We start from the raw sequence: 24850 nt of genomic DNA on the forward strand, positions 1-24850 counted from the left end.
CTAGGGCAGCAGTAGCTAGAGTAGCAGTAGCTAGAGTCACAGCAGCTAGGGTAGCATTAGCTAGGGTAGCGGTAGCTAGAGTCACAGCAGCTAGGGTAGCAGTTGCTAGAGACACAGCAGATAGGGTAGCAGTAGCTAGAGTCACAGCAGCTAGGGTAGCAGTAACTAGAGTCACAGCAGCTAGGGTAGCAGTTGCTAGAGACACAGCAGCTAGGGTAGCAGTAGCTAGAGACACAGGGAAGCCAGTTAAATGACATTAATGATCCTCTGGGTGTGAAGTGGCTGTGGATTTGGACAGGTGCTCTCCCCAGCTACACTCACATTTATAGCAACGCTTGCAGCCAACCCTCTCACTGCCTAGCTGGTGAATAGGACTCTATACTCTACTTGCCTACTGGTTGGTTACCATGGCTCCTGACTGCTTTCATTTTGGTCTTGGAAAGCACAGATAAATAAAATAGAAGGAGGGGAGTGGTGGGGGGTGGAAAGGTTTCCCGTTGTTGGCGTTATGAGCATTCTTCCTGTAGGTCTGGGGCATGTATAGTTGAACTTGAAATTGTTTCTTCTATGGCCTCCCGAGTGGCAAAGTGGTCTAAGGCACTACATCGCAGTGCTTGAGGCATCACTACAGACCAGGTTCGATCCCAGGCTGTGAAGACCCATGAGGGGGTGCACAATTGTCCCAGCGTCGTCCGGGTTAGGGGAGGGTTTGGCCGGCCGGGATGTCCTTGTCCCATCGCGATCTAGCGACTCCTTGTGGCTGGCCGGGTGCATGCACACTTACTTCAGTCGCCAGTTGTATGGTGTTTCCTCCAACACATTGGTGAGGCTGGCTTCTGGGTTAAGCGAGCAGTCTGTCAAGAAGCAGTGCGGCTTAGCAGAGTCGTGTTTCAGAGGATGCATGGCTCTTGACCTTCACCTCTCCTGAGTCCGTACGGGAGTTGCAGTGATGGGACAAGACTTTAACTGCCTATCAATATCACAAAAAAGGGGGGGGAAATGTAAAATATTTAGCCGTCTCAAAATGCACATCAGCCAATTAAAATCTTTGATTTACTTACACGTTATAGAACGCTACATTGTAGCTGGTCCCATCAGATAACCTGGCACACGTTAACCCTATGCTAACCTCACCAGCTCAGAGTGACTATTTCCTGTAACAGATTCCTCAACAACCTATCAAAGATTTTAGACTTTAAATCCATGAATCAATGGCATTTCTTAAAATAAGTCAACCCTGGCCACCAGAGGGACATTTTAAACCTACAAATTCAAGGTTTACTTTCGTTCTGTTGATCTGTAACAAAATGTTGTGTGCCAATATTGCACTGATGCATCCTTGACTAGGCTACTAGCTAGCTGCTAGTACTAACATAAGACAAAAAAAAATGTTTTTACCTAAATTAGGACCTTACAACATGTCCGTTTATTGTATGTCATAGGAAAAAAAGAGGAAGAGACCTGTGAAATAGCAGTCCTGTACCATTACCACTGCTTCCTTGTGCCATATACTGTTAATAGAATAGAATAACAGAAGCATTCTATTCTGTGAGGCATGTTGTACACGTGGAGAAGGATGAAATCTCAGGGACATCCTTTCTACATAACCATACCTTGAAGCACACAGACTGTATGACATTGGCTTAGCCAGGAAAGGAAAGAAAAAAAAGGCTTTTACTTGACAGATTTTCATCACGATCTGATTGATTTTTGCTGGGTTTTTCCTTTTGCTTAGTAATGTTGTTGGCTTCTGAAACTATACACACTTGAGGGGAGATACATAAATATACCTTTGAATCAATGGTGAACTGAATTTATATCAGTTACCTTGGTAACGGGAGGCTGTGCTATGCAATAAGAGGGAATACATTCAGTACAGTAGGCTAGATGAAGAGCAAAGACTGTTTTTCATGTAAAAGTTCAAATGAATGTTGCGAAACCTAGCCAAGGGAAGGAGATAAATCCAAATCTGGCAGTTGTATAACATCATTCATAACCCTAGTTAACCTGCTGGATGCCAATCACGATCAAAGCAATATTATTTTTGATTTACAATAGTCAAGGCCATTACTGGATCCGAGTATAGCTAAATACAATTGAGAGATGCATAACACCAGGCCTGGAATTGACATATTTCTGGAAGCCCATAGCTAATTAGTCCTAATTCAAATATCATCAGAGGTACAGTATGTAATAGTTAAACTGCATATTGAGCAGCTGTGTGCCGGTGATTTGGAGCTAGATTTTTCTCTCTTGTTTTGGATGAGCGGTCACAAAGCTGCAGTGATGATGGAGGGGAAGGCCCATGCCTGGCAGAGCACTACGCTGGCCATTGAAAAATGTAGGCGCACACAAAGAAATGTTGGATCACAATGAAAAATATTTGAGGTAATAAAGCTAGAATCCTTAATTTTTCTAGGCGCACTGGTGCTCCTAAATTTAAATTCCAGGTTGCACAGCAAAATATTTAGGCGCATATGCAAGTAAATTGGTCGCACTTTTAGAGCCCTGCCAGGTATGGAACTCTGGGGCACAGTGGGTTTGGCCCAGGCGCACTCGCTGAGGGATTGATCGGCATGAATTTGAGAAGGAAAGAGCAGTGAAGCAGTTTATTGAGTAGAAGGTGGGGGTTAGGGAGGATATTGGGCCCGGCTCAGCAACTTTTCACTCCCTGTTTGGGGCAGGCTTGCCCCCCTCCTATGGCCCAGTGACATTTGGAGCGTCAGCCCGAGAGACGCATGGCAGAGGCTGATAGATTTACTACTTAATGATCTGCTGATACCCAGATGGAAGGACAGGACCGAGTTGGGGACAAAGTCTTTGGAATTTGTTGTGTTTTTCAGTGGAATAGAGGTGTGAATCAGCAGAACACTGTAGTCTATTGGTTCACGTCCTCAATAAAAACAGTATATGTTTGCTCCCACATCCTTAAGAGCATGAATCATGATGTTGTTTATTCGTTTGACAGGGACATGGTTCTACTCATGGTGGATGATGCTACAAAAATATCTGGCATGTCAACCCGTTCTCATCCACCCCTAGCTGAGCTATTCTTAGCATCTGATTAAACATGCTCTTTGTGACAACAAAATGAACTTACCCATTTTTCATACAATTTGTGCTCAATAGTTCTAGGTCTGTAAATACACCATATCACCAAGAAAGATTGCGTTAAACAGAACGCTGAAAGGCACTATATCTATCAGAGTTTGCATATTAGGCTGCCAAGACACGTAATCCTCTCTTACAAGTAATTCATGTGAGGCAATTTACTTATTTGTACATAAAAAAGCCATCCGGCGAATAGACAACAAACCACAACCAAAGGTTGAAATTATCATGCTCTAAGTACGTTGGGAGTTATGTGGCTGGAAGTCAGAAATGGGCATTGATAGAAGAGCTTTTGGAATGGGGTTATCTTGATTTCATTCCTTAGGTGTGGGAACACTCTCTGTTCTTCCTGTTTTCAGGGAACACTACGTTCTTCCTGTTATCAGGGAACACGCTGTTCTTCCTGTTATCAGGGAACACACTATGTTATTCCTGTTATCAGGGAACACGCTGTTCTTCCTGTTATCAAGGAACACACTATGTTCTTCCTTTTATCAGGGAACACGCTGTTCTTCCTGTTATCAGGGAACCCGCTGTTCTTCCTGTTATCAGGGAACACGCTATTCTTCCTGTTATCAGGGAACACACTATGTTCTTCCTGTTATCAGGGAACACACTATGTTCTTCCTGTTATCAGGGAACACACTGTTCTTCCTGTTATCAGTGAACAAACCAAGAAATGTAATCATCTGCTTCGCTTCAAGTCCTTAGGAACTGTGCAGTATTGTGTTTTTGTATGTATTATTTATTACATTGTTAGCCTATAAAACCTTAAGTGTTATTACATACAGCCGGGAAAAACTATTTGATATCAGAGAGACGTCAACTTACCAGCACAACCAGCACTACGACCAGGAATACGACTTTCCCAAAGCAGATCCTTTGTCTGCACCTCCCAGGGCATTTAAGCTGATTCCAGAGGCCCCCCAAAACAACGCCGTCGGAGGAGAGGGTGCCGGAGCTGTCTTCTAGTAAGAGTTCTGATGCGCACACACCACGCACCACTTCCGAGAATATTACTCACTAATGTTCAGTCCCTAGTTAACAAAGTTGACGAAATTAGGGCAAGAGTTGCTTTCCAAAGATATATCCTGGATTGCGATATACAGTGCCTTGCGAAAGTATTCGGCCCCCTTGAACTTTGCGATCATTTGCCACATTTCAGGCTTCAAACATAAAGATATAAAACTGTATTTTTTTGTGAAGAATCAACAACAAGTGGGACACAATCATGAAGTGGAACGACATTTATTGGATATTTCAAACTTTTTTAACAAATCAAAAACTGAAAAATTGGGCGTGCAAAATTATTCAGCCCCCTTAAGTTAATACTTTGTAGCGCCACCTTTTGCTGCGATTACAGCTGTAAGTCGCTTGGGGTATGTCTCTATCAGTTTTGCACATCGAGAGACTGACATTTTTTCCCATTCCTCCTTGCAAAACAGCTCGAGCTCAGTGAGGTTGGATGGAGAGCATTAGTGAACAGCAGTTTTCAGTTCTTTCCACAGATTCTCGATTGGATTCAGGTCTGGACTTTGACTTGGCCATTCTAACACCTGGATATGTTTATTTTTGAACCATTCCATTGTAGATTTTGCTTTATGTTTTGGATCATTGTCTTGTTGGAAGACAAATCTCCGTCCCAGTCTCAGGTCTTTTGCAGACTCCATCAGGTTTTCTTCCAGAATGGTCATGTATTTGGCTCCATCCATCTTCCCATCAATTTTAACCATATTCCCTGTCCCTGCTGAAGAAAAGCAGGCCCAAACCATGATGCTGCCACCACCATGTTTGACAGTGGGGATGGTGTGTTCAGCTGTGTTGCTTTTACGGCAAACATGACGTTTTGCATTGTTGCCAAAAAGTTCAATTTTGGTTTCATCTGACCAGAGCACCTTCTTCCACATGTTTGGTGTGTCTCCCAGGTGGCTTGTGGCAAACTTTAAACGACACTTTTTATGGATATCTTTAAGAAATGGCTTTCTTCTTGCCACTCTTCCATAAAGGCCAGATTTGTGCAATATACGACTGATTGTTGTCCAATGGACAGAGTCTCCCACCTCAGCTGTAGATCTCTGCAATTCATCCAGAGTGATCATGGGCCTCTTGGCTGCATCTCTGATCAGTCTTCTCCTTGTATGAGCTGAAAGTTTAGAGGGACGGCCAGGTCTTGGTAGATTTGCAGTGGTCTGATACTCCTTCCATTTCAATATTATCGCTTGCACAGTGCTCCTTGGGATGTTTAAAGCTTGGGAAATATTTTTGTATCCAAATCCAGCTTTAAACTTCTTCACAACAGTATCTCGGACCTGCCTGGTGTGTTCCTTGTTCTTCATGATGCTCTCTGCGCTTTTAACGGACCTCTGAGACTATCACAGTGCAGGTGCATTTATACGGAGACTTGATTACACACAGGTGGATTGTATTTATCATCATTAGTCATTTAGGTCAACATTGTATCATTCAGAGATCCTCACTGAACTTCTGGAGAGAGTTTGCTGCACTGAAAGTAAAGGGGCTGAATAATTTTGCACGCCCAATTTTTCAGTTTTTGATTTGTTAAAAAAGTTTGAAATATCCAATAAATGTCGTTCCACTTCATGATTGTGTCCCACTTGTTGTTGATTCTTCACAAAAAAATACAGTTTTATATCTTTATGTTTGAAGTCTGAAATGTGGCAAAAGGTCGCAAAGTTCAAGGGGGCCGAATACTTTCGCAAGGCACTGTACTCTGTTTCACGGAGACATTGCTAGTTGTGGACATGCTGCCGGGGTCCGTACAACCAATGGGATTTTCAGTGCATCGCGCCGACAGGAACAAGACGGCCATCAAGGAACTTCACTGGACTTTATGCAAACTGGAAACCATATATCATGAGGCTGCATTTATTGTAGCTGGGGATTAAAACAAAGCTAATATGAGAACAAGTCTACCTAAATTCTATCAGCATATCGATTGCAGTACACGAGCGAATAACACACCCGACCACTGCTACTCTAACTTACAAGGCCCTCCCCCACCCTCCTTTTGGCAAATCTGACCATGACTCCATCTAGTTGCTCCCCTCCTATAGGCAGAAACTAAAACAGGAAGCGTCCGTGCTTAGGTCTATCAAACGCTGGTCTGACCAATCGGATTCCACGCTTCAAGATTGCTTCGAACATGTGGACTGGGATATGTTCCGGGTAGCCTCAGACAATAACATTGACGTATACGCTGACTTGGTGAGCGAGTTTTATAAGGAAGTGTATAGGATATATTGTACCCACTGTGACTATTAAAACCTTCCATAACCAGAAACTGTGGATTGAACACAGCATTTGCGCAAAACTGAAAGCAGGTACCACCATGGCAAGGCGACTGGAAACATGACCAAATACAAACACTATAGTTATTCCCTCCATAAGGCAATCAAACAAGCAAAGCGTCAGTATAGAGACAAAGTAGAGTCGCAATTCAACGGCTCAAACACGAGACATATCTGGCAGGGTCTACAGACAATCATGGACAATCACATCAACGTCTTGCTCCCAGACAAATTAAACAACTTCTTTGCGCGCTTTGAGGAAAATACAGTACCACTGACACGGCCTGCTACCAAAGACTGTGGGCTCTCCATCTCTGTGGCCAACGTGAGTAAAATATTTAAACGTGTTAACCCTCGCAAGGTTGCCGGCCCAGACAGCATCCCCAGCCCGATCCACAGAGCATACGCAGACGAGCTGGCTGGTGTGTTTACGGACATATTCATTCAATCGCTATCCCAGTCTGTTGTCCCCACATCCTTCAAGATGGCCACCATTGTTCCTGTTCCCAAGAAAGCTAATGTAACTGAACTAAATGACTCACTTCTGTAATCATGAAGTGCTTTGAGAGACTAGTCAAGGATCATATCACCTCCACCCTACCTGTTACCCTGGACTCACTCCAATTTGCTTACCGCCCCAATAGGTCCACAGACGATGCAACTACACACTGCCCTATCCCATCTGGACAAGAGGAATACCTATTTAAGAATGCTATTCATTGACTACAGCTCAGCATTCAACACCATAGTACCCTCCAAACTCATCATTAAGCTTGAGACCTTGGGTCTCGACCCCGCCCTGTGCAACTGGTTCCTGGACTTCCTGACGGGCCGCCCCTAGGTGGCGAAGGTAGGAAAAAAACATCTCCACTCCGCTGATCCTCAACAATGAGGCCCCACAAGGGTGTCCCCTGAAAACCCTCACTAACTTTTCAGGTGCACAATTGAGAGCATCCTGATGGGCTGTATCACCGCCTGGTATGGCAATTGCACCGGCCACAAACGCAGGGCTCTCCAGAAGGTGGTGCGATCTGCACAACGCATCACCGGGGGCAAACCAGCTGCCCTCCAGGACACCTACTACACCCGATGTCACAGTAGGGCAAAAAGATAATCAAGGACAACAACCACCCGAGCCACTACCTGTTCACCCTGCTTCCATCCAGAAGGTGAGGTCAGTATAGGTGCATCAAAGATTGGACAGAGAGATTGAAAAACAGCTTCTATCTCAGGGCCATCAGATAGTTAAACATCCACCACTAGCACAGAGAGGTGGCTGCCTACCTACAGACTTGGTCACTTTAATAAATGGAACACTAGTCACTTTAATAGTGTTTACATATCTCGCATTACTCATCTCACATGTACAGTTGAAGTCAGAAGTTTACATACACTTAAGTTGGAGTCATTAAAACTCGTTTTTCAACCAATCCACACCTTTTCGGGCTAGGGTGCAGTATTTTCACGTCCGGATGAAAAGCGTGCCCAAAGTTAACAGAAGCTAGGACATGCATATAATTGGTATAGTTAGATAGAACACACACTAAAGTTTCTAAAATTGTTTGAATAATGTCTGTGAGTATAACAGAACTGATATGGCAGGTGAAAACCTGAGAAAAATCCATTCAGGATTTAGGTTACTCTCTTTTCAATGAGGTTTCTATGGGGACCTAGATTTCTGTGGCACTTGCTTGCAGTTTATATTGCTTCCACTGGATGTCAACAGTCTTTAGAAATTGGTTGATGTTTCTCCTTTGAGAAATGAAGAAGTAGGGCTGTTCAGAACGAGGATCGAGTGTAGTGTACTGTTTGTTAGAGGCGCATGACCTGAAAGCACGCTCCACTTTGTTTTTATCCGCTATTAACGCAGTTTATCCCGTCTTAAATTTGATCGATTATTTACGTAAAAAAATACCTAAAGTTGTATTAGGAAAGTTGTTTGAAATGTTTGGAACAAGTTTACAGGTAACTTATTAGATATTTTGTAGTCATGTAGCGTGAGTTGGAACCGGTGTTTTTCTGGATCAAACACACCAAATAAATGGACATTTTGGAGATATAACGACCAAATTAATCAAACAAAAGGACCATTTTTGATGTTTATGGGACATATTGGAGTGCTAACAAAATAATATCTTCAAAGGTAAGGCATGAATTATATAGTTATTTCTGCGTTTTGTGTCGCGCCTGGCAGGTTGAAATAGGAATGTCATGTGTTTGTTTGGTGGTGTGCTATCCTCAGATAATCGCACGGTTTGCTTTCGCCGTAAATCCTTTTTGAAATCTGACACGTTGGCTGGATTAACAACAAGTGTAGCTTTAATTTGGTGTATTGTATGTGGGATTTCATGAAAGTTTATTATTTATAGTAATTTAATTTGAATTTGGCGCTCTGCCATTTCAGCGGATGTTGTCGAGGGGTTCCGCTAGCGGAATGTCTAGCTGTAACAAGTTTTAACAAACTATAGTTTTGGAAAGTCGGTTAGGACATCTACTTTGTGCATAACACAAGTAATTCTTCCAAAAATAGTTTACAGACAGATTATTTCATTTATAATTCACTGTATCACACAATTCCAGAAAATGAGACTTTAGAAGCTTCTGATAGACTAATTGATGTAATTTGAGTCAATTGGATGTGTACCTGTGGATGTATTTCAAGGCCTACCTTCAAACTCAGTGCTCTTTGCTTGACATCATGGGAAAATCAAAAGAAATCAGCCAAGACCTCAGAAAAAAAGTGTAGACGTCCACAAGTCTGGTTCATCCTTGGGAGCAATTTGCAAACACCTGAAGGTACCACATTCATCTGTACAAACAATAGTACAAACACCATGGGACCACACAGCTGTCATACCGCTCAGGAAGGAGACGTGTTCTGTCTCCTAGCGATTAACGTACTTTGGTGCAAAAAGTGCAAATCAATCCCAGAACAGATGCTGGAGGAAACAGGTACAAAGTATATATATATCCACAGTAAAAACAAGTCCTCTATTGACATAACCTGAAAGGCCGCTCAGCAAGGAAGAAGCCACTGCTCCAAAACCGCCATAAAAAAAGCCAGACTACGGTTTGCCACTGCACATGGGGACAAAGATTGTACTTTTTAGAGAAATGTCCTTTCGTCTGATGAAACAAAAATAGAACTGTTTGGTCATAATGACCATTGTTATTATGGCCAAACGGGGGAGGCTTGCAAGCCAAAGAACACCATCCCAACTGTGAAGAACAGGGGTGGCAGCATCATGTTGTGGGGGTGCTTTGCTGCAGGAGGGACTGGTGAACTTCACAAAATAGATGGCTTCATGAGGGAGGAAAAGTATGTGGATATATTGAAGCAACAACAAGACATCAGTCAGGAAGTTAAAACTTGGTAGCAAATGGGTCTTCCAGGTGGACAACTCCCAAAGTTGTGGCAAAATGGCAACAACAACAAAGTCATGGTATTTTAGTGGCCATTACAAAGCCCTGACCTCAATCCTATAGAAAATTTGTGGGCAGATCTGAAAAAGTATGTGAGAGCAAGGAGGCCTACAAACCTGATTCATTTTCACCAGCTCTGTCAGAAGGAATGGGCCAAAATCCACACAACGTATTTTGGGAAGCTTGTAGAAGGCTACCTGAAATGTTTGACCCAAGTTAAACAATTTAAAGGTAATGCTACCAAATACTATTTTTAAAAATTTTTTAAACTAGGCAAGTCAGTTAAAAACAAATTCTTATTTACAATGACTATGAACAGTGGGTTAACTGCCTGTTCAGAGGCAGAACGACAGATTTGTACCTTGTCAGCTCGGGGATTTGAACTTGCAACCTTCCAGTTACTAGTCCAACACTCTTACCACTAGGCTACCCTGCCGCCCCAGTAATTGAGTGTTTGTAAACTTCTGACCCACTTGGAATGTGATGAAAGAAATAAAAGCTGAAATAAATCATTCTCTCTACTCTTATTCTGACATTTCACATTCTTAAAATAAAGTGGTGATCCTAACTGACCTAAGACAGGTAATTTTTACTAGGATTAAATGTCAGGAATTGTGAAAAACTGAGTTTAAATGTATTTTGCTAAGGTGTATGTAAACTTCCGACTTCAACTGTATATACTTTATACTGTCTCTTTCACTATCTATTCTTTACTATCTATTGCATCCTAGCTGCTATGTCACTGCCCAACCATATATTTTATACTTATATATTCTCATCTTATTCCTTTACTAGATTGTGTGTGTTAGGTTTTGTTGTGGAATTTGTTAGATATTAGGTTTTGTTGTGGAATTGTTAGATATTACCTGTTAGATACTGCTGCACTGTCGGATCTAGAAGCATAAACATTTCGCTACATTCACAATAAAATCTGCTAACCATGTGTATGCGACCAATACAATTTGATTTGATTTGACACCGTTCTTCCTGATATCAGTGAACCCCCCCGGTCATTCTTGTTATCAGGGAACACTCTCTGTTCTTCCTGTTATCAGAGAACACTCTGTTCTTCCTGTTATCAGGGAACACTCTGTTCTTCCTGTTATCAGGGAACACTCTCTGCTCTTCCTGTTGTCAGGGAAGCACCAAACTCACCATCAAGGATTTACACAGTGGGAGGTCAAACAAGGAACTGACCGCTCTGATTTCCTTTGGGCTAAATGTGATGCGTAGGAGATTTAAAAAATGAAATGCACTTTTACTGTCTGGGCCTCTGTGACCTGAGTTTGTGTGTGGGCTTGTGTGAGTGTGTCAGTGTGTGAGTGTGCAATTAATGTGTGTGTGTGTGTGTGTGTTGCTGAGTGCTCCTTCTCCCATGCTCATTAACTCTCTCCTCCATCTCCCTCTGGGAGCAGACGGTGGTGTGGTTCTTGATGACTACTGGGAGAGAGAGAGATAAAGATAAAAGGTTATTCCTATTATACAGGAGGGGACATCAAAGACACTACCACTCCCTGCATTTCAGAGTGGTTTCATTCTCTCATTGTATTTGCTAATCCTAAAAAGTGGACTTGTCCACTAACAATGTGGCTGGGGAATCGTTTGAAGTTTCAATTGAGGCACTCAGACATGTACGAGGGCGATAGCACCGCAAGGAAAGCATCGCTTTCCCCAAAAATCTTCCGTGTCATTAACATGACTACGAGGATAGGAAACCTACAGTACCGCACAATTTCTTCCAGTCTTTGAAAGAGAGACTTGCAGTGAAGTCACTCTTCTCCCATATACGTCACACAGTGCTTCCAGGCCCTTTGAGTCTCTCTCTCTCTGGGCAGGTTTTTAGAGTATTTTTTAGCTGTAGCTCCATGGTAGTCAGGTAGAAGCAGCATTGCTCATTAAAGGGTAATGGAAACACTAAGATTTAGAACGTGAAGTATTAGTGGATTGAGTACATCTCTTTCCTTAGATTTACTTCTTAAAGTGTTTCCATTCTCCTTTAATAGCTGTATCTCAGTCTTGTTTCATGCCATCCAGCCACCCAGTCAGCTCCAACAGATAGATTACTGTCCCCTCGACAGGCAGGCGGGCGGGCGGGCGGGCGGGCGGGCGGACGGACGGACGGACTGACTGACACCTGCGAGGGTAAAAAATAAAAACGCCCTGTTAAGAACTATTTTTATTTTTTTTAAATATTTTTTATATATATTGACTTTCAACGCATAAAGGCATAAAATGTTTTGGGTGTTTAGAATTTCAAAACAAGAGTCATATACATTTAAAATTCTTTGTGTTGCAGAAGTCAAGGGCAAAATGCAGGAAATTTTAGGTGAAAGGTGCAGTGAAAATGTGTTGTTTTAACTTAAATAATATGTCACTGGGATACACACATTATCATCTTGACACTGCCTACAGACAGACAGACAGACTGCCTGCCTGCCTGCCTGCCTGCCTGCCTGCCTGCCCGCCCGCCCGCCCGCCCGCCCGCCCGCCCGCCCGCCCGCCCGCCCGCCCTGCCTGCCCTGCCTGCCTGCCTGCCTGCCTGGATAGGGAAAAGGGTGCCAATTGAGATTCACACATAGAGAGAGAGGCCCTGTCTGTCTGTCTGTCGGTCGGTCGAGGGGACAGTAATCTATCTGTTGGAGCTACAAAAGTAGTGCACTATACATTGAATAGTAGTCCAGTATGGTGCAATTTGGGATACAGACTCTCATTCACCCAGGGGAGGGGGATAAAGGAAAATCCACTGGACCGGGGAGAGGGGGGATCGGAGGGCTGCCCAGAGAGCCTCCCAAGCAGAGGGCGAGGGATCGGAGGGCTGCCCAGAGTGCAGAGAGCCTCCCAGGCAGAGGGCGAGGGTTCGGAGGGTTTCCCAGAGAGCCTCCCAGGCAGTGCACGTCTGGCAGGGTGACGGGCTAATGACAGGCCAGCAGGACAAGGCTGAGCTACTGCCTCATATCATAATAAGGCCTGCTGTTGGAGTTGCATGGATCTCCTGTCCCTACTCCGACTGGGCACTCGGCTGGGCTCCTAAACAGCGGTCCTCCTTGCATCACGGTAATTGTCCTGTGTAAACAGAAACAGCAGCTCCCCCACTCTTCCACTTCCTTCTCCTCTACCTCCCTCCTACTCTTCTTCCCCCTCTCCCACACACACACACACACAAGGCCCTCTCCTATTGTCTCCTTCATGCCCAGAGGTGAGAGGTTGGAAGTAATTGGATAGGTATCCATTGGAAACAGGCTGTGGTGTTGTGCCCATGCCCACATGGGATGCCCGCCCCCTCCCTGGAGCGCTAAGGCAGCAGGCTGTCTCCTCAACACCCTGGAACTATTGCAGCGTTTCCCTATTGTACCTGAGGGCTTAGTATACTGGTTACACAGACACACACCGGTACACACACACACCGGTACACACACACACACACACATGCCGGTACACACACACACACCGGTACACACACACACACCGGTATACACACACCAGTACACACACACACACCGGTATACACACACACACACCGGTACACACACACACACACCGGTACACACACACACACACACACACACACACACACACACACACACACACACACACACACACACACACACACACACACACACAGTATTTACAAAGTCAATCTTTTGAGAAGGAGATTTCAGCATAGCCCTTCCAAATCTGACTGAGGGTTTCTGTAAATTACTGCCTTTTCCACAAAACTTTTTAGGCCGAAATAAATCCCAGGAGGTTTCACACTGTGCTGAGGAATACCTGATGCGTTTGCCAACAAAGCACAAGCTCTAATTCGCTCATTTCTCACACATAACCGTGCATACATTCACACTCTACAGTCAAACCACCTTTGTACTGTTGTTGGTTTGTTGCATTGGTTGTTTGTTCGACCATTGCAGCAGTCAGCTCTTCTCTCCCACTGTTTTGTCCTCTTACCAAGGATGAGGGATGTAATGCAGTCTCAGTGTTTCCCTCTATTTTCATGCTAAATTCTTGCCACCTCTGAAAAATAAATATTAGATATAAAAATATATACACACACACCACCGGTCAAAAGTTATGGAACACCTACTCAAGCACTTGTTGACAGATTTTCCTTAATTCTGCGGTCCAACTCATCCCAAACCATCTCAATTGGGTCAGGTTATTGTGGAGGCCAGGTCATCTGATGCAGCACTCCATCACTCTCCTTATTGGTCAAATAGCCCTTACACAGCCTGCAGGTGTGTTGGGTCATTGTCCTATTGAAAAACAAATTATATTCCCACTAAGCGCAAACCAGATGTGATGGCGTATTGCTGCAGAATGCTGTGGTAGCCATGCTGGTTAAGTTTGCATTGAATTCTAAATAAATCACAAACAGTGTCACCAGCAAAGCACCCCCACACCATCACAACTCCTCCATGCTTCACGGTGGGAACCACACATGCAGAGACCATCCGTTCACCTACTCTGCGTCTCACAAAGACACAGCAGTTGGAACAAAAATCTAAACTTTGGACTCATCAGAACAAAAGACAGATTTCTACCGGTCTAATGTCCATTGCTCGTGTTTCTTGGCCCAAGCAAGTCTCTTCTTATTATTGATGTCCTTTAGTAGTGGTTACTTTGAAGAATCTCAAATATAAAATATATTTTGATTTGTTTAACACTTTTTGGTTGCTACATAATTCCATATGCGTTATTTCATAGTTTTGATGTCTTCACTATTATTTTACAATGTAGAAAACAGTAAATATAAAGAAAAACCCTTGAATGAGTGTGTCCAACATTTTGTCTGGTACTGGTACACTACCGTTCAAAGGTTTGGGGTCACTTAGAAATGTCCTTGTTTTCCGGGAAAACATACATGAAATGAGTTGGAAAATGAATAGGAAATAGTCAAGACATTGACAATGTTATAAATAATTATTTTTAATTTAAATAATAATTGTGTCCTTCAAACTTTGCTTTCATCAAATAATCCTCCATTTGCAGCAATTACAGCCTTGCAGACCTTTGGCATTCTAGTTGTCAATTTGTTGAGGTAATCTGAAGAGATTTGACCCCATGCTTCCTGAAGCACCTCCGACAAGTTGGATTGGCTTGATGGGCACTTCTTACGTACCATGCGGTCAAGCTGCTCCCACAACAGCTCAATAGGTTTGAGATCCGGTGATTGTGCTGGCCACTCCATTGTAGACAGAATACCAGCTGACTGCTTCTTCCCTAAATAGTTATTGCATAGTTTGGAGCTGTGCTTTGGGTCATTGTCCTGTTGTAGGAGGAAATTGGCTCCAATTAAGCGCAGTCAACAGGGTATGGCATGGCGTTGCAAAATGGAGTCATATCCTTCCTTCTTCAAGATCCCTTTTATCCTCTACAAATCTCCCACTTTACCACCCCCAAACATCACATTGCCTCCACCATGATTGACAGATGACGTCAAGCACTCCTCCAGCATCTTTTCATTTTTTTTGTCTCACGAATGTTCTTCTTTGTGATCCGAACACCTCAAACTTAGATTTGTCTGTCCATAACACTCTTTTCCAATCTTCCTTTGTCCAGGTGTCTGTGTTCTTTCGCCCATATTAACCTTTTATTTTTATTGGCCAGTCTGAAATATGGCTTTTTCTTTGCAACTCTGCCTAGAGGGCCAGCATCCCGGAGTCGCGTCTTCACTGTTGACGTTGAGACTGGTGTTTTGCGGGTACTGTTTAATGAAGCTACCAGTTGAGGACTTGTGAGGCATCTGTTTCTCAAACTAGACACTAATGTACTTGTCCTCTTGCTCAGTTGTGCACCGGGGCCTCCCACTCCTCTTTCTATTCTGGTTAGCGCCAGTTTGCACTGTTCTGTGAAGGGAGTAGTACACAGTGTTGTACGAGATCTTTAGTTTCTTGTCAATTTTTTGCATGGAATAGCCTTCATTTCTCATAACAAGAATAGACTGACAAGTTTCAGAGGAAAGTTATTTGTTTCTGGCCATTTTGAGCCTGTAATCGAACCCAGAAATACTGATGCTCCAGATAGTCAACTAGTCTAAAGTGTAATGAACACGATGGGAGACAGAGAGCTGGTTTCAAGTGCAGGGTGCAGCAAGTTTTTATTTGTAAAGGACCACAGTAGGAGGCAGGTAGCTGGGTCCAGGGACAGCCAGAAGGTCATACACAGGGGGTCCAAAAAGGCAACAGTACAGGCAGGGAAATGTCGTCCGGGAGATCAGGCAATAGGTTGAGAACAGGAAAACCGATAGGCTAAAGTACAGGCAGGGAAGAGGCAAAAGGCATCGTTAGTGAGGCAGGCAACAATTATCATACACGGGAGGAGTCAATTATTGGGCAAACCAGCGCTCTGAATAGAAGCGTGTCACAAAACAAACAATACCTCACAATGATTGGGTGCAAAGAACTGAACTAAATAGTCTGTGATAATGACATACAGGTGTGTGAACAGGTGATCAGAATTCAGGTGATTGGGATCTGGAGAGTGAGCTGCGTCCGGGGGATCTACGTGTTTGAGAGTGTGAGTTGGAAGCAGACATTACATAAAGAAGGCCAGTTGTATTGCTTCTTTAATCAGAACACGTGTTCAGCTGTGCAAGCATTATTGCAAAATGGTTTTCTAATGATCAGTTAGCCTTTTAAAATGATAAACTTGGATTAGCTAACACAACGTGCCATTGGAACACATGAGTGACGGTTGCTAATAATGGGACAGAAATACTTCTCAGTTTCATCAGCTGTCCGGGTAGCTGGTCTCAGATGATCCCGCAGGTAAAGAAGCTGGATGTGTAGGTCCTGGACTGGCATGGTTACATGTGGTTTGCAGTTGTGAGGCTGGTTGGACATACTGCCAAATTAAAAAAAAAAATATTGGAAGATGCTTATGGTAGAGAAATTAACATTCAATTCTCTGGAAACAGCTCTGGTGGACATTCCTGCAGTCAGCATGCCAATTGCACGCTCCCTCAAAACTTGAGACATCTGTGTCATTAATTTTATTGTCCCCAGCACAAGGTGTAATGATCATGCTGTTTAATCAGTTTCATGATATGTCACACCTGTCAGGTGGATGGATTATCTTGGCAAAGGAGAAATGTTCACTAACAGGGATGTAAACAAATTTGTGCACCAAATTTGAGCAAAATAATATTTTTGTGCATATGGAAAAATTATTGGATCTTTTATTTCAGTTGTTCCGTTTATATTTTTGCAGAGACACGCTTTTAAATGGATAGTAGTTGGCTCAATGACCGGACGTCTACGGGAACAGCTAGCATGTCATTGCGCTAATGCTGGTAGCAATGCAACCCCCCCCCTCCCTCCCCCACCCTTGCCACCACTGCGGAAAAAATCTTGGTGGAAACACTGCAGTCTGATTGTGCTCTGCCATGGCTGTGCCAGTTAAATAAGGACCCACACAATTAGGCCCCTCCCCGCCCTGGGCCCTGTAATGAATCCCCTCACTGATGAGTAATGTGTTGGCCTGTCTGTCGCTTGGCTAATAGAGCTTTGTCTCTTCTAGCTCTGCACCGGGGAAAATGAATGGCTGACAAATGAGCCGCGTCCTCTGGCAGAGCCCGGTCCCTCTGTGTGTTTAGTTCCCAGGACAGGGATGGGGGACCAGCCATGGGCATGAGGCAGGCCCAGTGCTAGGTGCGTAGGTCTGCAGGTAGCAGACCTAGGCCGCCAGGCCCAGTGCTGCACTGGCTGTGTTGGGCTTAGAAATGTTCCCTGATGCCCTTTTTACTTCCACTATTCCCATCCATATGGGCTGCCACACTTCATCAACAGATATCATTTTTAGGCTAGCACCGGTTGGCTGGTACTGACTGCCATTCACTAAGGTGTGTCAGCATTAGGGCTAATACCCCTTTTGTCAGCAGAAACTAATTGGTGCTGATTCATTTGTTTTGTCCATCATTACCAGAATGTATATCCTATACTGTTGGAGAACAAGCAATGTACTGTTTAGAAAATAATATGCTGTAATTCCTTCTTTATCTAGAATACCTGGATGTTGTGTTGTTATAATAATGAGTGTGAGCTCTTTCGTTTTTGTATTGGTCACTAATGACAGGTCACGTCCACCATGTTCATGCTGCTCCAATATGAGGCACCTGAGAGCTCCATATGGACCCCAGGGGAGCTGCCCAGACCACTGATCCTGTCTTCTGTCACTACAGCAACAGCCGTGGCCATTAGCACAGCCTTAATTACACAGCAGTCAGTGAGTCTTGATGCCCTCCGCCCCCCTCTCCTCCCCCTTCCCCTCCACAACCCCCTGTCGCTGCAGCCTGTTGTCTATCTCATGCTCAGCCCCCACATCCACAACAATCCATCACACAGGCTTGGCATGGGGAGAGCTCATGGATAGGCGGGCCACTGTCTCTCTCCTACCAACCTGGAGAACATCAGCTCTGTCACAACCTCAGGATCTGAGTTTCTATTTACATGTGAGCCTCTGCCACTGGCATGCTACAGAGAGAGAGAGAGAGGACGTATAATGACGTCGTAGTCCTTATGATGAAAAGAAACAGAACAGGAGGATGAGAAGAAAAGAGAGAAAAAAGCACAGCCATCAACAAACATAGTTCTCCTCCGTAGGGGTCTGGGTAATGAGTGGGCTGGTAGCAGGAGGTGGTGGTGTTCTGCCGTACCGCTGAGTGTAAATCCATCAACCTTGGAGACAACATCATGTGAAGACATTCAAATGGCGAGTGTGTGTGACATCTAGGTACTGTAGCGATGCATGCCATTCGTCACACCTGGAGAGACATGCTTCTGACAACCAATCCAAACCCGGCGCTTTACGAATTCTTGTTTTTTCTTTCTGTTTCGTGTTGGATCAATTTCTTCCTCCATATATTATTAATTTGATACAATTTGTAATTCTGAGCAGGCAATACATTTCAAATGAATTCAATCGGAGAATCAGACTTGTAGATCTGTAGATCCCCCCCCCTCCCCCCACACACACACATGCACACACACAAATATCAGCCATTGGAAGAGGAGGATCTTGAATTCTAGAAAACCGGCACCAATTTGCAGTGCATTATGAAATGTCTCCTCATAGAGACATTTAAGGCCGTATTTAAGCTTGCATTGTTTTTTTTTACCTTGTAGCAGCACTAAGCAAGTTTAACTAATGGCCTCAGATGACTAGCAATGGACATCAAACCAGCAACAAGATGAGCCTGGTGGAGAGAGGCTTTACCCCAGGGTATCGGGGCACTGTAACAGCATCGCTAATTGCCCCTCAGGCAGCCTCTGCGCAGGGAACCTCTTTTGAATAAATATGTTGAAACACTAAACAATGTAGCCAACTAAGATGTGTGTATAAAAGACACACACAGCCAGAGACAAATACAACCGCTTCTCTCCAGGTGATATTGATTTGACCTGCTGTGAGTACATGGGAATATCACCAGCATAGTGCTTGATGCTTTTAGCACCCTGCCTATGAATGTGTCCTGTATGAGTAACTTAAGTGCTCCCTCTATCCTCCAGTTCAGGGATGCTAGATGTGCTGCATGCTAGTTTATTAAAGGTACATTGCTTGATGACTATGTGGGGAATGAAAGAGGCCATATTCTATACTGTCATTCAGAAATATGCATTCAGCTTGAAGATCCCCTTTCCCTTGAATCATTGAATGATTCATGTTGTGAAAGTTTATTTGTGTTAAAGAATATTTGTGACCACGCTATATCTCAACATCTTCTGTTTGCGGAGATACATGACATTTCATCCCAACAAGGACATATTTTAGATTACAGTAACAAAACCTGATTTAATAAGATGGCGAAGGCTTCAGCTTTTCTGCTTGCTATTCACCGCACATTCCAATGCAACACAAACTGCTGCATCGCCAGATGGAATTTACACATTGTAATCAATGGTTTATTCCTGTTGAGGAGACGTGGTTGAGCCTGATATTGCCCTCCTGCTGGGAGTGAAGGAACGCCATCGATAATGCTCCGGCTCCAGTCTGAATGAGGTAACAAACGGGAGCGCAGTTCCACACTGGGATTAGGAACCATGACTCAGGCACACTAGAGAGAGGAACGGGAATGGGGCTGCCTCAAACTGACTGACTCACAGCCCCATGCAGATGTAGATTCACTGGCCAACGTGCAGTGAAAGTCCATGAAATTATGTTTGTCCCACTACTGCTAGCCCCATTGCGTCTTTTCTCTTTGTTCAGCAGCGTAGGGCCTTGAAATAAACCAGTGATCAATGTTCATCTTCTGGCATATTGGCATACAAGTTTGTCCGTTTTAATGAACTCGCTCTGGCAGTTCTATTAAATCAGAGGCGATTATTATCTTGGCTTTTTATGATTTGGTTCATTGGACCGCAGAATGAACTCTATATTAAATAGCATTCATTGAACATTTCCTATTTGTGCCAGTAACCATTATATTCAGTGTTCCAACACAGTCTACTGATGTCTTCCATTGCATGAAGATTCATCAGGGCCCTTATGAGAAAGAGATTAAAAGTTATTCACAACAGATTATGGGGTAGTTGGTTGATAGAAACCCTCTCCTCTCTGGTTTATGAGAATACTTTTGCTAACGTATGCTCTTCTATAAACACATCCACCACTGTCTCTAACATCACATGGGAGGTGAACTTTCTGAGAGCCATAGACAGAATGTGTTTAGTCACTGTATGTAGTCACATCATGAGTCAATTAATGCTCTTATTTAAGTTAAAAGACAGGCCATTTTGTAGTTATATCACACCTGTAAATGCCCATCAGGGAGCAAGCCTATGATATGGCTTGTCATGATACAGGGTTGCTTTCCCAGTTAGGGGACATTTACTGTGATCCTAACCTCCCGGTGTCATCGCTCCAAACAGAACCCTCGTAATGAGAATACGCCCAACAACAAAGATACATCTCCTGTATTTGCAGAGTGGGCGTGTGTCATACCTTTTAACTGGGATGCCTGGGTGGCTTTGATCCCCCAGAAATCAGTGGGGTTTGTTGAGCTGAATGCGGTGCGGGGAGGTTGAGCGGGCCACTAATGCGCTTTGTGTTTATGGGGCTGCTGCCATGTACTGTGCTGATGCATACTGGAGACTTGCCTGTGCCTCTGGGTGGAAGACACACTTCCCAGGCTGCACAATGGATTGGTTATGCATGATTTAAGAGATTTGGGGGATGCTCTGTGCAGATGGAAAGCTGCCTTTCTTTTCCCTGTTGAGGCTGTAAATCACCACTGGAAACGCCTCTTTGGAAAACAGCTGACCTCCACCACTCTCTGTCTGTCAGTGAATTCATTCCTCATTCAAGTTACTCACAACTGATTAGTATGCACAACTACAGTGACATGTTCTGTTCTTGAACACTGAGCGTTAATTGCTTATACTTGTGCCATGGCATTGATACATCAAGTATTTTTGGGCGCTGCAGTTCCTCTTGCAGTTCCTACTTCTCTTTTTTGATGCGTCTATCACCCTCGCTGGTCTTGTTGCCTTATTGGAAACCAACCCAGTAAGGACCTGGTGTCCTTTACGATTAAGAGCAGTGGTCTGGTGCTCCGGTCTCTCCTCTGTAGACTTTGATAATAAGTAATGTCCCCTCCTTAGTAACCTAACACAGTAAGGGGCTCTCCTCTCCTCTTCACTAACCTAACACAATAAGGGCATTGGTCATCTGAGAGAGCTGGCATCTGCTGTTGTCTGCCATCACTACAGGGGGTAGGGAGAGGGCACAGGCATGGCACCCCAGGAGTTGGGGGGGGGGGGGGGTGACTCTCACAGTGCAGCTGTTCTATTATCTCCCCCCTATGACGCAAGGACAAGACTCTGTCATGACCCCCCCCCCCCCCCCCCCCCTCGTGACCTGATAGTGCCCCCCCCAGTTCTGATGGAGTGGCAGATGATGGCCCAGATCCCTGCTCCCTGCATGGGAAAAATACATCCTACTGACACAGACCTCCTCTGGGGAGATGGCATAATGACATAGTCCCTTGTCTGAGGATGCTGTTCTGCTCCTCCCAACATGACTCACATAGAAGGAGGGGGAGCAGAGAGATGGAGGTAAAATGAGAGAGGAAGGGGGAGAAGGGATATACTGTATAGAGAGACGGAGGTATAGAGGGAGACATTTTAGCTCAAATATACAGTACCAGTCAAAAGTTTGGACACACCTACCCATTCAAGGGTTTTTCTTTTTTTGTACTATTTTCTAAATTGTAGAATAATAGTGAGACATCAAAACTATGAAATAACACATATGGAATTATATAGTAACCAAAAAAGTGTTAAATAAAACAAAATCTAGAAATCTATATATCTATATATTTTAGATTTTAGATTCTTCAATGTAGCCACACTTTGCCTTGATGACAGCTTTGCACACTCTTGTAATTGTCTCTGCCAACTTCACCTGGGATTCTTTTTCAACAGTCTTAAAGGAGTTCCCACATACGCTGAACACTTGTTGGCTGCTTTTCCTTCACTCTGTAGTCCAACTCATCCCAAAGCATCTCAATTGGGTTGAGGTCTGGTGATTGTGGAGGCCAGATCATCTGATGCAGCACTCCATTGGTCTCCTTCTTGATCAAATAGCCCTCACACAGCCAGGAGCTATGTTGGGTCATTGTCTCATTGAAAAACAAATGATAGCCCCACTAAGCGCAAACCAGATGGGATGGCGTATTGCTGCAGAATGCTGTGGTAGCAGTGCTGGTTAATTGTGCCTTGATTTCTAAATAAATCACAAACAGTGTCACCAGCAAAGCACCCGCACAACATCACACCTCCTCCTCCATGCTTCACAGCGGGAACCACACATGCAAACATTATCCGTTCACCTACTCTGCCTCAGAAAGACACGGCGGTTGGAACCCAAAATGGAACCCAAAAATCTCAAATTTGGACTCATCAGACCCAAGGACAGATTTCCACTCGTCTAATGTCCATTGCTCGTGTTTCTTGGCCCAAGCAAGTTTCTTCTTCTTATTGGTGTCCTTTAGTAGTGGCTTTTTTGCAACAATTTGACCATGAAGGCCTGATTCATGCAGTCTCCTCTGAACAGTTGATGTTGAGATGTGTCTGTTACTTGAACTCTGTGAAGCATTTATTTGGGCTGCAATTTCTGAAGTTGGAAACTCTAATGAACTTATCCTCTGCAGCAGAAATAAATCTGGGTCTTCCTTCCTCTTCCTTTCCTGTGGCGGTCCTCATGAGAGTCAGTTTCATCATAGCACTTGATGGGTTTTTACAACTGCACTTGAAGTAACTTTCAAAGTTCTTGACATTTTTTCAGATTGACTGACCTTCATGTCTTAAAGTAATGATGGACTGTCATTTCTCTTTGCTTATTTGAGCTGTTCTTGCCATAATATGGACTTGATATTTTACCAAATAGGGCTATCTTCTGTATACGACCCCTAACTTGTCACAACACAACTGATTGGCTCAAACGTGATGAGTTTCATAGCCTTTTGTAGAGTAACTTAGATACTTTTCAAAATAATCAAACAAGCCATACTTGTTGCCTTACCTTCTCTGCTATGCAATCTGCTTTCCGAGCTGGTCATGGGTGCACCTCAGCCACGCTCAAGGTCCTAAACGATGTCATGACCTCCACCGATAAGAGACAATACTGTGCAGCTATATTCATAGACCTGGCCAAGGCTTTCGACTCTGTCAATCACCACATTCTTATCGGCAGACTCAACAGTCTTGGTTTCTCAAATGACTGCCTCGCCTGGTTCACCAACTACTTCTCAGACAGAGTTCAGTGTTTCAAAACGGAGGGCCTGTTGTCCGGACCTCTGGTAGTCTCTATAGGGGGGCCGACTCACTTCTCTGTATACATCAATGACGTCGCTCTTTCTGCTGGTGATTCTCTGATCCACCTCTACGCAGACGATACCATTTGGTATACTTCTGGCCCTTCTTTGGACACTGTGTTAACTAACTTCCAGAAGAGCTTCAATGCCATACAACTCTCGTTACATGGCCTCCAACTGCTCTTAAATGCAAGTAAAACTAAATGCATACTCTTCATCCGATCGCTACCAACACCTGCCCGCCCGTCCAGCATCACTACTCTGGACGGTTCTGACTTAGATGTGGACATCCTCAAATACCTAGGTGTCTGGTTAGACTGTAAACTCTCCTTCCAGACTCATATTAAGCATCTCCAACCCAAATTTAAATCTAGAATCTACTTCCTATATCGCAACAAAGCATCCTTCACTCATGCTGCCAAACATACCCTAGTAAAACTGACTATCCTATCCTATCCTACTGATCCTTGACTTCGGCAATGTCATTTACAAAATAGCCTCCAACACTCTACTCTGCAAATTGGATGCAGTATATCACAGTGCCTTCTGTTTTGTCACCAAAGCCCCATATACTACCCACCACTGCGACCTGTATGCTCTCGTTGGCTGGCCCTCGCTTCATATTCGTCGCCAAACCCACTGGCTCCAGGTAAGGATAAGTCTTTGCTAGGTAAAGCCCCGCCTTATCTCAGCTCATTGGTCACCATAGCAGCACCCACCCATAGCACGAACTCCAGCAGGTATATTTCACTGGTCACCCCCAAAGCCAATTCCTAATTTGGCCACCTTTCCTTCCAGTTCTCTGCTGCCAATGACTGGAACGAATTGCAAAAATCACTGAAGCTGAAAATCACTGATACTCATATCTCTCTCACTAAATTTAAGCACCAGCTGTTAGCTCACAGATCACTGTACCTGTACATAGCCCATCTTGTAAATAGCCCATACAACTACCTCATCCCCATACTGTTATTTTTGTTGTTGTTGCTCTTTAGACCCCAGTATCTCTACTTGCACATTCATCTTCTGCACATTTATCACTCCAGTGTTTAATTGCTAAATTGTAATTATTTCACCTCTTTATTGTCTTACCTCCCTTATCTTACCTCATTTGCACACACTGTATATAGACTTTTTTTTCTATTGTGTTATTGACTGTATGTTTGTTTATTCCATGTGTAACTCTGTGTTGTTGTTTGTG

At 43.9% G+C, this 24850-nt stretch overlaps 1 long non-coding RNA gene across 1 annotated transcript in view; it reads right to left on the bottom strand.

Annotated features, from left to right (window-relative positions):
* Positions 1 to 15905: 15905 nt before the first annotated feature.
* LOC149971558 (uncharacterized) overlaps positions 15906 to 24850 on the bottom strand; it is a 74442-nt gene continuing 65497 nt past the window's right edge. Inside the window, exons 2-3 of the long non-coding RNA XR_016492103.1 lie at positions 16557 to 16682; positions 15906 to 16087 (exon numbers count right to left, since the gene is read on the bottom strand). This is a non-coding gene — a long non-coding RNA (uncharacterized LOC149971558). The remainder of the gene's footprint in view (positions 16088 to 16556; positions 16683 to 24850) is intronic.

The sequence above is a fragment of the Oncorhynchus mykiss genome, chromosome 25 (genome assembly GCF_057628025.1).
Source record: "Oncorhynchus mykiss isolate SJ-2025 chromosome 25, ASM5762802v1, whole genome shotgun sequence".
In the NCBI taxonomy this organism is placed as follows: domain Eukaryota; kingdom Metazoa; phylum Chordata; class Actinopteri; order Salmoniformes; family Salmonidae; genus Oncorhynchus; species Oncorhynchus mykiss.